We start from the raw sequence: 12,500 nt of genomic DNA, 5'->3' as shown, positions 1-12,500 counted from the left end.
TTGATAATGGTGATTAATAAAGTTACGGGAGCGCTGTTGATCGACGAACCAGCGCTGTGTTCTTGGAAGAAAAACAAAATAATTTACATGCATTTCACATATCCAACTCAGGTGTAGAATAAACATATGGTTGTAGGCAGTGACGGGGATTGTTAAAGTGTTACTAAAAATTAGTATGGTCTAACAGGCAACTCGAACGGTATCAAAGGGAAATGGGATTTCATATAGCCCCGCTGGAGAAATAATTTGAGCGTTGTGAGTACTGAGAAACCGTGTAAATTCGCCATATAAATATTCATATTTTAAATATTTTTATTTTTAGATCAAGACATACAAGATCATGACAACTTCCCAAGCAGTCTTGTTCTATGGGAACCACCTGAGAGAACCAGAAACAGAGGCAGGCAGAATAAAACATACATTGACTGTCTGCTAGATGACACAGGAATGGACAACACCCGGGAGCTGCGTACGCTTATGTAGGACAGGACAGAATGGCGAAGACTTGTGGCTCATGTTGGGCGCCCCAATGGGCGGCCTAAGTAAGTAAGTAAGTAACTTCCCAATAGGTGATAGTATTTAACTCTCTCCTTACCAGCCATTTTCAGGATTTTCCTCAAAACTTCACACCCAACTAACACAAAAATAGATTTTTTATCACTCTGACATAATAAATATCTAGCAGTAAGTTCTTGTGATAAATAATTTCTTTAGCAAGACATGCTGTATCGACAACACACTCTTTAAATTTTATGATGTGCAAGAGAAATTTGAATAAGACAAAGGTTGGTTGTATCGTAACGAATGTGACGATTTTTGCTATAAATAGTATGCGCTTCGCTAAGAAGCCGACAACATTGCCATCCGGAAGTATAGCGGACCAACGGAAAAAAACATTGTGTAACAATTAACTTTTATAGTCTGGATAATACAGTTTAGTGAGAATTACTCATAAACGCGGATGGCAAAAAACAATAACATAGACATGAGTGACGTCAACTTTGTTCTATCTATAGTTGGGAAGTAGAGGGTTAAAAGACTTTTTAGTATAATGTATTGTAATTCAATGCCTTTTCATCATGTGATATTGGAATTCATTATTGATAAACCACATTAATTTCTTTAGGATTATCACAAACAATATCAGATTCCTATCTTAATGAATTCATTCAAATCCTAGTTGAGCAATTTCAAAAACTGGTCAACAGAACTAAAGAACTGAACAAGTGTGTATGAAAAATGCCAGACAAAGCAAGAAAGAAAAATACAAGAAAAAAAATTCCCCAAAAAATCTGTCGAAATGGTAGCACGTCTGACCTGTAATCAGAAGCTCTGGGGTTCGATCCCCAGTCGAGGTCGACTGATTTTTTGGGATAATTCTTTTTTTCTTGTATTTTTCTCTCTTGCTATTTGTCTGGCACCTTTCATACACACTTGTTCAGATCTTTGTCTTACACCAGTGCCTGCTCCTTCATTTCTCAACAGAACTAGCGGGTTTTTCGGCAGGTTTTTGTTTCGCTTCAAATTTAATCCTATTCTAAACGTTAACTTCTTAATCAACAAAAGAATTTTGTTCTTATTTTGTATTAAAGCTCACAAAAAAATAATTGAGCTTTTAGATAGGGCAAAATCCACTAAACGTGCTCAAAGCACTTTACTGGGGATCCCTGACCAACAGCAACATTTAACATGTAGATAGGACGGAACATGACGCCTTTTAGGCAATATTACATTTTTTTTCGGACAGATACAACGCTGTTAACGGTCAGGTACTCTTTTTACACCTGAGTACGGTGAGAGAATGGGAGTAAAGAGCCTTCTCCAAGGACTCAACTATGAGCCTAGCGAGGCTCGAACCCACCAGGACCTTCCGATCCGATAGCGAGTGTCATACCATTAGACCATATAGCCGCACAAAGCTCACAACTTTCTTTACAATCATACATGATAAAAGTGTGAGAAATAAAATGGAAGAAAATGTGAAACTTGAAAGGAAATGAAAAGTTATCGTCAGAGAATTAAACACACACACAACAATCAATGACAGAAAGACTCTATGTCCTTTATGTTCTTATTGATTAAACAAAGATCATTGTGATGTATACAAAAAATCTGAATAAGAAAAATTCTATATTGTGTCGAAACTATAGTGACGATTTTGCTGTATCTAGATGGTTAAGGAGAGGGTTAAACATCTTAAGAATGTGAGAAAATGGAAGAAAATGCGACTTGAAAGGAAATGAAATGTTATCGTCACAGAATTAAAAAAACACACAACAATGACAGAAACACTCTAGTCTACATAATAATAATATTGGATATGTGACCCATCGTCTCAAAACGGCATTATGTCGGAACGAACCTGATGCGTAAAAGCCGATTTAAGGGGCGGTCTGGGTCTAATTATTAGGAAAATCCTTCAAAAATTTGATTTTGAGACTTTGGTGGAAAATGATATTTTATTATCTTAGAAATAATATAATTGAAGTCCAAATTCTTAAAGTAGACTATAAAGGCACGAAATACACAATCGAAAATGGTACAGGTAGTAAGAAATGTGTGGAAAACGGGAAGCCATTTTGCTATTTTCTCAATATGTCATTTTTCTAAGGGTATGGGAAACTGTGTCAAACGTTTCTCAGAATCTATTCAATGAAATTGTCTGAAATTTTCCACAGTTATCACAGAGATAATGTATTGTGTCACCATAGAGAGATTTTTTTGATAAGATTTGTGAATTTTAAATTATAATCCTAAATCTGAATTTTTTACATCAATTTTGTCATAACATTTTGATTCTTAAGTTTGTAATGATCTAATAATAATCTAAAGCCGTAAAATCTCTCTATGGTGACACACTATGGTACAATGTTGACAAGAGGGAAGAATATAGAGGTCATTCCTTCATTAGTTTTGTGGCACGTTTGACACAAGATTGTTATATTTTTTTATGTCAGACCCCCACATTAGATCGCAAAATGGGTATCAACACAGATAATTAAAATTTTTCACCATAAATTTTGTTTAACCTATATTGACGATACAGAATGATTAAAACCGCCCAATATAGGTTATTAATTTTTTTTTTAGAAAATACCCAAACCGCCCCTTAAATGTTAAACTTGTCAAATATATAAATTGTTGGCATTAGCACCCTAAAATATGGTATCGATTCTCCTCAATAAATTATATAAACTCAGCACATTCCTGATATTTCTGATTATAAATTCAATTTTCAACATCTTAACCAACCCGACTTAATACCGTTTTGAGGCGAAGGATCACATATTGCTTTGCCTTTCGCGTCATCGACATTGACATTTCAAACGTTAATGGAAAACGTCTTTAGTCTTCAAAGTCAATGTGAGACCAAACAATAAATGGTGATTGTGGTTTTTTTTTAAAAGAATAAAAAGTAGTGGGGCCGACGTGCATTTATTTGCAGGTCTGACAACCCAATTCCATTATGGGCTCATTGTTGTAATGGAACTAAATCTCAAAAATAAATTTTAAAATATTTTTTTAAAAAAAAAAACCCGCAAAATATTGTCCATTACAACAATGTTAAACTAGGCCCATAAGTGGTTTCGGACGTCAGACCTGTATATATGTACACGTCGAATGTAACCATTTGTTTTAAAACGATATTATGATGTCGTATAGAAAACGACAAAAAATGTGAGATTGTATTTAGATAGAACGAAGATGACGTCACTCAAGCCTTTGTTAATGTATTTTGCCATCCGCGTTTGTGAGTGATTCTCACTAAACTGTATTAAACAGACTATAAAAGTTCATGGTTACACGTAGTTTTGTGTGTTGGTCCGTTATACTTCCGGATGGCAATGTTGTGAGTTTTTTAGCCAAGTTCATACTATCTATATTGGACATGTCCACTAAACGTGTTCAAAGCGCTTTATAAGGGGTTCCTAGCCAACAGCAACGTGACACTAAACATGCAGTTCAAGACATGACATGACGCCTGTTAGGTGACATTATATTTTTGTTTTTCGGACAGAGACAACGCTGTGAACAGCCGCCAGTTACTCATTTTACACCTTAGTACAGTGAGATATTGTGAACAAAAATTCCTTTTCCAAGGACTTAAATTTGCGCCACTCAGAACAGGATTCGAACATTGGACCCCCTGTTCAAAGCTGAGTGTCATACCACGAGAGCAAATCGCTAACCTTAATATTCAATTTTAAGTATTTGTGCGGCTAGGGAAAAACAGGACGAGAGATCATCCTGGTCTTTTGTCTTTAATTGATAATAAATAGGGATATAAACTAGACCATGTGTATTGGGAGAGGGGGGGGGGGGGGGGGGGGGGGCGATGTGACAGAAGAGAGAGAGAGAGAGAGAGAGAGAGAGAGTTATTAAATAGAATGATTTATTTTCAGATCGCATCCTCGTGTTTTATTTATGTCTGCATCTTTAATTGGTAATAGGGATATAAAGTAGACCACGTATCCAGGGTATTGTAAGGAAGTGTCGGGGACTTTTTACACTGTCCGTCTTTACTCCCTCTGGGACGTGGAAAGACGTGAGCACAACGCAATTAGTACTCACATACACACGGAAACACACACATACACACACACACACAAACACACGGAAACACACACATACACACATACATACCCGTACAGTGACGACGCTTCTGTCTCTTAACAATTGGATGTTTTATTTTATTGTTGTTATTTCATTATTATCTCAGGTCTGTGCTATTATGTTTTTTTTTTTTTTTTTTTTTTTTTTTTTTTTGCCATCCGCGTTTATGGGTAATCCTCAATAAACTGTAATAACCAGACTATAAACGTTCAAGGTCACACATCGTTTTGTGTGTTGGTCAGTTATAATTCCGGATGGCAATGTTGTGAGCTTCTTAGCCAAGCGCATACTATCTGTATATTTCGTGGTAGATCCATCGTTACCAATGGAATTGATATAAACAAAACATGCAAACAAAATAAATATGATAACATACAATACAAACGTGACAGCAGAGACATGACAATCTATATTCATTGTCCTATTGAAATAACTCAATTTCATGTGTGGTTTGTTTGTTTTTAAAGTCTTTTAACGTCACTGTCAGCATTCCCACAGTTCGAGCCTCGCTCGGCGCATAGTTGAGTCCTTGGAGAAGGCTCTTTACTCACATTCTCTCACTGTACACAGGTGTAAAATGAGTACGTGGCTATTAACAGCGTTATCTCTGTCCGAAAAACATAATTGTAATATCGTCTAATAGGGAGTCGTGTCCCGTCCTAAATGTTAAGGGTTGCTGTTAACCAGGGACCACTTGTAAAGCGCTTTGAGCACGTTTAGTGGATATTGCGCTATATTAAAAAGCTCAATTACCAATGCATTTGATTTAAACAAAACATGCATAAAAAATATAACATACAACAAGGACATGCCAAGTTACGAGCATTGCCCTGTTGAAATAACTCAATTTCATGTTTGGTTGGTTTGCTTGTATTTTAAGACATTTTAACGTCACTGTCAACCACATTCTCACAGTTGTTGAATAATTGACAAGCACATAAAATTGCATTGTGCCACAAGAACAGGCCACCGTTAGCTGTCAAAATATCTGGGGTTATTTTTTTAAAAAAGGGTCTGTCTCTTTAAAGTGTACCCCTTTTAACGAAAAAAGCACACCAAAAAAACCCTTACAAACTGGAGTATAAAGTGAAATTTACCAGTATTTTGAAAATTAGAGTTTCTTTATATATTTTATTTTCAGTTTTATACATTCTACAGTTGTTGAGTAATCGACAAGAACACATTGCATTGTGGAAAAGAACACAGGCGGCCGTTAGCTGTCAAACGATCTGGGGTTATTTTTAAAAGGTTCTTTCTTTTTCAAAGTGCATCCCTTTTAACTCACTCAATCCTAGAAATTTTTTGTTACTTTTCAAAATTGGAAGAAAAAGTATTAAAAATAAGCATGTACATAGATAGTTTTATTCAACTATCATTAACATGTAAAAACTAAAAACATTAGCTTTGATACTACGCCTATAATTTGTCTCAGAAAAATGTAATAAATAGGCATGGGGTAAAAGTAACCCGGGTAAAATACGGACATAGTCGGTGTTAGGGTTGAGTGAGTAAACGTATAAAAACCCCAACAAACTCGAGTATAAAATGAAATTTACCAGCATTTTTTAAATTAGAGTTCCTTTATATATATATTTCATTTTTTTTCCAGTTTTTTACAACCAAAAGTCACCCTTTTCAATAAGATAATTCTTTATAAATTTAAGTCTATTAAAAGTGAAACTTAAATCTAAGTTGAAGTATTAGACTTACTTCTTACATACATAATACAGTATCAAAACGATTGGTCATACTTACTTACTTACTTATCCGAACCAGCGAGCGATTGGTCATAAAATGAAATAAAAGCAGTTGGTCGTTGTACATCTCAACGATGTGTGGTTCATTAGAACCCCAGTCAAACGAAAAATCTCTCTAGCTGCTATCATTCCAATAGGACTAAGCGCTTTTTACATTAACTATTTACAGGCGCTATTCGGTTATACCGTGGCCTTCGTAAAGTTATGGCCTGATACTGACTAAAAAATGATGTCAAAATGCCAGTCTTTTGCCACAAAAGAAAACAAATCGTGAGTTGTATTCAATAGTTCAACCAATGAAATAACTTGTTTCCATGAGCTCTACTAACGACAACTCACTAGGCGGTGCAAAAACCAAATAATGACGTCAAACTGCCAGTCCTTTTGAATTTCAGTATCAGGCGATTACAGGCTATAGATAGAATGCGCTTGGCTAAGGAGTTCACAACATTGCCATCCGGAAGTATAACGGACCAACACACACAACTCTGTGTAACCATGAACTTTTATAGTCTGGTTAATACAGTTTAGTGAGAACAACTCACAAACGCGGATGGCAAAAACAATAACAAAGGCCTGTGTGACGTCATCTTCGTTCTATCTATAATATAGCGATGGCTACGGTTATACACTAACATGAACATGACATCATAATATTATCCCAGAGGTCCCTGTAGAAGGAACGAAATCGAAGTCACTCAGCATTTTGTTTTTGTTTTGTTTTTTTGTTTTTTATTTTAAAGAGCCATTTTGTTGATTGCTTCTCACAAAATGGTATCATACAGTCTATAGATAGTATGCGCTTGGCTAAGAAGCTCATAACATTGCCATCCGGAAGTATAACGGACCAACACACAAAATTGTGTGTATCCATGAACGTTTATAGTCGGATTAATACAGTTCAGTGAGCATTACTCATAAACGCAGATGGCAAAAAACAATAACAAAGACCTAATTGACGTCATCTTCGAACTATCTATAAACATTCGAGATGACACGTAGTTTTGTGTGTTGTTATGTTATATCCTGCTGGTGGATGTTGTGAGTATTTTATCTAAACGCATAGAACCAACAGCCGAATACTCTTCAACAGTCGTAACGTCACTTCCTTCCTAATGACGCATGGTAACTTAGTAACACTGGCTCTAAACTATCGGAACAATGGCGAACGCCCGTATGAAATATATCTCCGGCGAGCATAAAAGCGTATCCAGAGGGGAAAAAACACACACATTTGATCATGTTTTGACTTTTACACATTTTGATCATAAGGCATATGAAAAGTTCTGTCCAGCATGAGGAATAAAAAGTAATGATTTTCTTTGTTTAGAACCAAGATGGCCGCCGTTGCCAGGCGGCGTGACATCAGACTACTGAATCCAATTGGAGGAGTGCTTGCTTTAAGATAAATATTTGATCCTGTGTGTATAAAAGGTGGCAGACAAAATACAAGAAAAATACCATCATAAAAAATACCAGATGATTTACAAGGAAAAAAAATATCATCTCCCAAAACAATAACTATGCATTTGACTGTTTCCCTCCCAGCCAGGAGTCCGGCCAGGGCAAAACCAAGCAATCTCATTCCAAGACAATGACAGGAAACAATTGGAAAACGGTTATGGGGGGATAGAAGACACAGCGTGTACCTCCCTGCCCACTATGGGAGAGAAATAAATTAATTGTCGCCGTCAAAGAGTTAAAAACAAAAAAAAAAAAAACCAAAAAAAAAAAAAAAACCCAAACAAAACAAAACAAAACAACAAAACAATGACAAAAACACAACACGGTTTTGTCTTACATTCGACAATCATCAATATTTCAAATGTTATTCTAAAGCATCTCTTGTTTTCAGCGTCAATGTGACACCAATGGGATGCTTGTAGGAAAAATAAATTTAAAAAATAGGTGTTTTCCCCGCCCAATTTTTCAATACTGTTTAACGAGCGATAACAATTGCTTGCTATCATTTGGATAGGACGCTAGTAAGTCTATCGCGGCAAAGCTCTTTCCAGCTGGTCTAATCAATTTACTTTAATTATGTATTTAAAATTCCGGAAAGACATTTCAGATTGACGATGCGGGTCACCCGACGTATACATATATGCAGGTCTGACAACCGATTTCACTTATGGGCCTAGTTTAACATTGTTGTAATGGACAATATTTTACGTAATTTTTAAATTTTTTTTGGAGATTTCCATTACAACAATGAGCCCATAAGGAATTGGCTTATCAGACCTGCAAATAAGTGCACGAATGGGTTACCCAAAGGCCTTTGGCCTTTTTATATGTTTATAATAATTATTGTCACCTCATCGGTCATTGGCCATACTCAATATTGCTTGGTGTTTATAACAAGAGCGTGACACCCATACCGCTGAACCAAACATTACCACATAACATCATTTCGTAATATATAATATACCAATGGCTTACTTAACAAGTGGCCTTGCGTGATACAACTATTACCCACTCATAATATATACTACATATACATAATATATAAATATATCTTTCGTCCTAGGTCCATATTTGACTTGCTCTTTTTTGTTATTTACGTCATTGTAATAGTATCTATATGATATGGGTTTACCTGATGCAGTAATAATAATAATAATAATAATAATAATAATAATAATAATAATAATAATTAATAATAATAATATATAATATTAATAATAATAATAATAACAATAATAATAATAATAATAATAATAATAATAATAATAGATGAATAATAATAATAATAATAATAATAATAATAATAATAATAATAATAATAATAATAAATAATAATAATAATAATAATAATAATAATAATAATAATAATAATAATAATAATAATAATAATAATAATAATAATAATACCATACCAAACCTGTATTTGGACTGGTGGTAACTGATAGTAATAATTAATAATATTATTACAGATGTATTTTGTATGTTTTATGATTTTAACTCATTGTAACATTTACTGTTTAAAACGGATAGTTTTATGGTTATATAGATAGTTCGAAGTTGACGTCATTCCGGCCTGTGTTATTGTTGTTTTTTTGTTTTTTTTTGCCATCCACGTTTATGAGTAATTCTCACTACACTGTATTAACCAGACTATAACCGTTCATGGTTACACATAGATTTGTGTGTTAGTCCGTTTTACTTCCGGATGGCAATTGTTGCGAGCTTCTTAGCCAAGCGCATACTATCTATAAAACAGATAGTTTTATGTTTATATAAGGTTTTGGTGGGTGAACCAATTAAAAACTAAGCATGGCGATATGATGAGCACGGGAAAGCTGCTGAAATGCGCTATATCAATGCTCATATGACGATATTTTATTCTGTCAAAAAAAAATAATTGAGCTTTTTATATAGCTCAATATCTACTCAACGTGCTCAAAGCGCTTTACAAAGGACCCCTGGCTGGTGGATGTCGTGATCATTTTAGCTAAGAGCATAATCGAACTTTTTATATAGCGCAATATCCATTAAACGTGCTCAAAGCGCTTTACAAAGGGCACCTGACCAGCAGCGATACGACGTAACATATAGAACGAGACATGACGCCTGTTAGGTGATATTATAATTTTTCTGGACAGCGACAACGCTGTTAGAGGCCAGGTACTCATTTTACAACTGAGTACGGTGAGAGAATATGAGTGAAAAGCCTTCTCCAAAGACACAACTCTGTGCGCCGAGTGAGGCTCGAACCCAGGACCTTCCAATTCGAAAGTGAGTGTCATACCACAAGACCATATAACCGCACAAAGAGCACAGCATTGATGGAAATGTCCATATTTATTTATAATTTATTCAACCGTCACCACTTAGATGTAACGGAAAGATTTATACGTTGATGCTAAAAATAATTCGGCGTGATATTTTCTGAATATTTTTGACATAAATTTAGATCGAAACAACACATAAATGTCATAAATTTGACACGAAACAAGACGGATTAGCGATAAATTGACAGACTTTTACTCTTTATCTACAACCATCTATCACTTAGGATAAATTACAGCTATCTGTCATAATATAGATAGAATGAAGTTGACGTCAATCGGGTCTTTGTTATAATTTTTGCCATCTGCGATTATGAGTAATGCTCGTTCAACAGTATTAACCATACTATAAAAGTTCATGGTTAAACATAGTTTTATGTGTTGGTCCGTTATACTTCCGGATGGCAATGTTGTAAGCTTCTTAGCCAAGCGCATACTATGTAGATAGTTTAACCAGTTATCTGCCGTACTTTGGAAAAAAAAAACAAGTGTTTAAAGATTTGGTCAGAAAACTCGTCCTTCAAATATCGATCGACCTTAATGACCCTCATCTTGGTAAAAACTCCCAAACCTGAGAATTCGGGAAGTCTTGAATAAAAGTTACAGATTTTATAGTTTTGGCCAAGATGAGGGTCATTTAAATCGTTAGTAGTGCTGCTCATGGACACAAATGGTCCCATTGGTTGAACTATTGAATACAACTCACGATTTGTTTTCTTTTGTGGCAAAAGACTGGCATTTTGACGTCGTGTTTTGGTCAATGTCAGGCCATAACTTTACGATGGCTACGGTTCAAGTCCCGCTTTAAGCGGCGCGAAGTTGAGTCCTTGGAAAAGGCTCTTCATTCACATTCAGTGAGATCAGGTGTAAAATGAGTACCCGGCCGTTAAAAGACGTACGTACGTTGTCTCTGTCGAAAAAACAATTAATTTTGTAACATCGCCTTTCGACAGATCTCGTTCTACATGTAGATAGGATCTTTTGAAATATCTTCCTTTATATAGACAGTTCGAAGATGACGTCACTCAGGGTCTTTGTTATTGTTTTTTGCCATCCGCGTTTGTGAGTAATACTCATTGAACTGTATTAACCCGACTATAAACGTTCATGGACACACACAGTTTTCTGTGTTGGTCCATTATACTTCCGGATGGCAATGTTGTGAACTTCTTAGCCAAGCGCATTCTATCTATAGTCAGGTTAATACAGTTCAGTGAACATTACTCATAAACGCGGATGGCAAAAAACAATAACAAAGACCTGAGTGACGTCATCTTCGAACTATCTATAAGTTAACGATGGCCACGGTTCAAGTCCCGCTTTAAGCGGCGCGAAGTTGAGTCTTTGGAAAAGGCTCTTCATTCACATTCAGTCTCAGTGTTCAGGTGTAAAATGAGTGCTCGGCCGTTAACAGACGTGCGTACGTTGTCTCTGTCGAAAAAAACAATTTTGTAACATCGCTTTTCGACAGATGTCGTTCTACATTTGGCCCAGGGTTTGGTGCGGCTACTATGTGGTCTAGTGGTATGACACTCGCTTTCGGATCGGAAGGTCCGGGGTTCGAGCCTCACGATCGGCGCATAGTTGAGTCCTTGGAAAAGGCTCTTCACTCACATTCTCTCACCGTACTCAGGTGTAAAATGAGTACCTGGCCGTTAACAGCGTTGTCTTTGTCCGAAAAATTGTAATATCGCCTAACAGGTGTCATATCCCGTCCTACATTTTAAATGTTGCTGTTGACCAGGGACCCCTTGTAAAGCGCTTTGAGCACATTTAGTGGATATGGCTCTATATAAAGTTCAATCTTTTTTTTTTTTACATGTAGATAGGATCTTTTGAAATATCTACCTATCGATAAATTGGCTCCCACGGGATTGACCGCTAAGACAATTGACCCGTCCTCGTGTACCGTCTTGTTTGAGTTATGACGACGTCAACGGCCTATCGGGACCACAGACTACTACTACTAGGACTACTACTTGTTGTTGTAGCTGTTGATGTCCTGTTCTCTCCCGACGAGCCAATCAATCACAGGCCACACAATCAACTGACATACCTGTGAACGTCCTCTATTGACTGTCATATCGTACTATGAAACAATCACGTACACATTAAAAGAAAATTTGGCCAGAAAACTCGTCCTTCGATGCAAATCGATTAAAATGACTCTCTTCTTGTTAAAAACTACTTTTTAAAAATGAGATTTTTATATATCTAGCGCAACATCCACTAAATGTGCTCAAAGCTCTTTACAAGGGGTTCATGACCAACAGCAACACGTAACATGTAGATAGATACATAACGCCTGGTATGCGATATTACATTTTTTTTTCCGGACATA

At 35.9% G+C, this 12,500-nt stretch overlaps 1 protein-coding gene across 3 annotated transcripts in view; it reads right to left on the bottom strand.

Moving 5' to 3' along the window:
• The window catches only part of LOC144981150 (uncharacterized), a 210,877-nt gene that overhangs the window by 189,768 nt on the left and 8,609 nt on the right, over positions 1-12,500 (bottom strand). The gene's annotated exons all lie outside the window — the stretch shown is intronic.

The sequence above is a fragment of the Berghia stephanieae genome, chromosome 10 (genome assembly GCF_034508935.2).
Source record: "Berghia stephanieae isolate SIO BIC M18660-M18661 chromosome 10, UCSD_Bste_1.3, whole genome shotgun sequence".
NCBI lineage: Eukaryota > Metazoa > Mollusca > Gastropoda > Nudibranchia > Aeolidiidae > Berghia > Berghia stephanieae.
The sequence above is the reverse complement of the archived record's forward strand: the minus strand, read 5'-3'. Positions and strand labels throughout refer to the sequence as shown.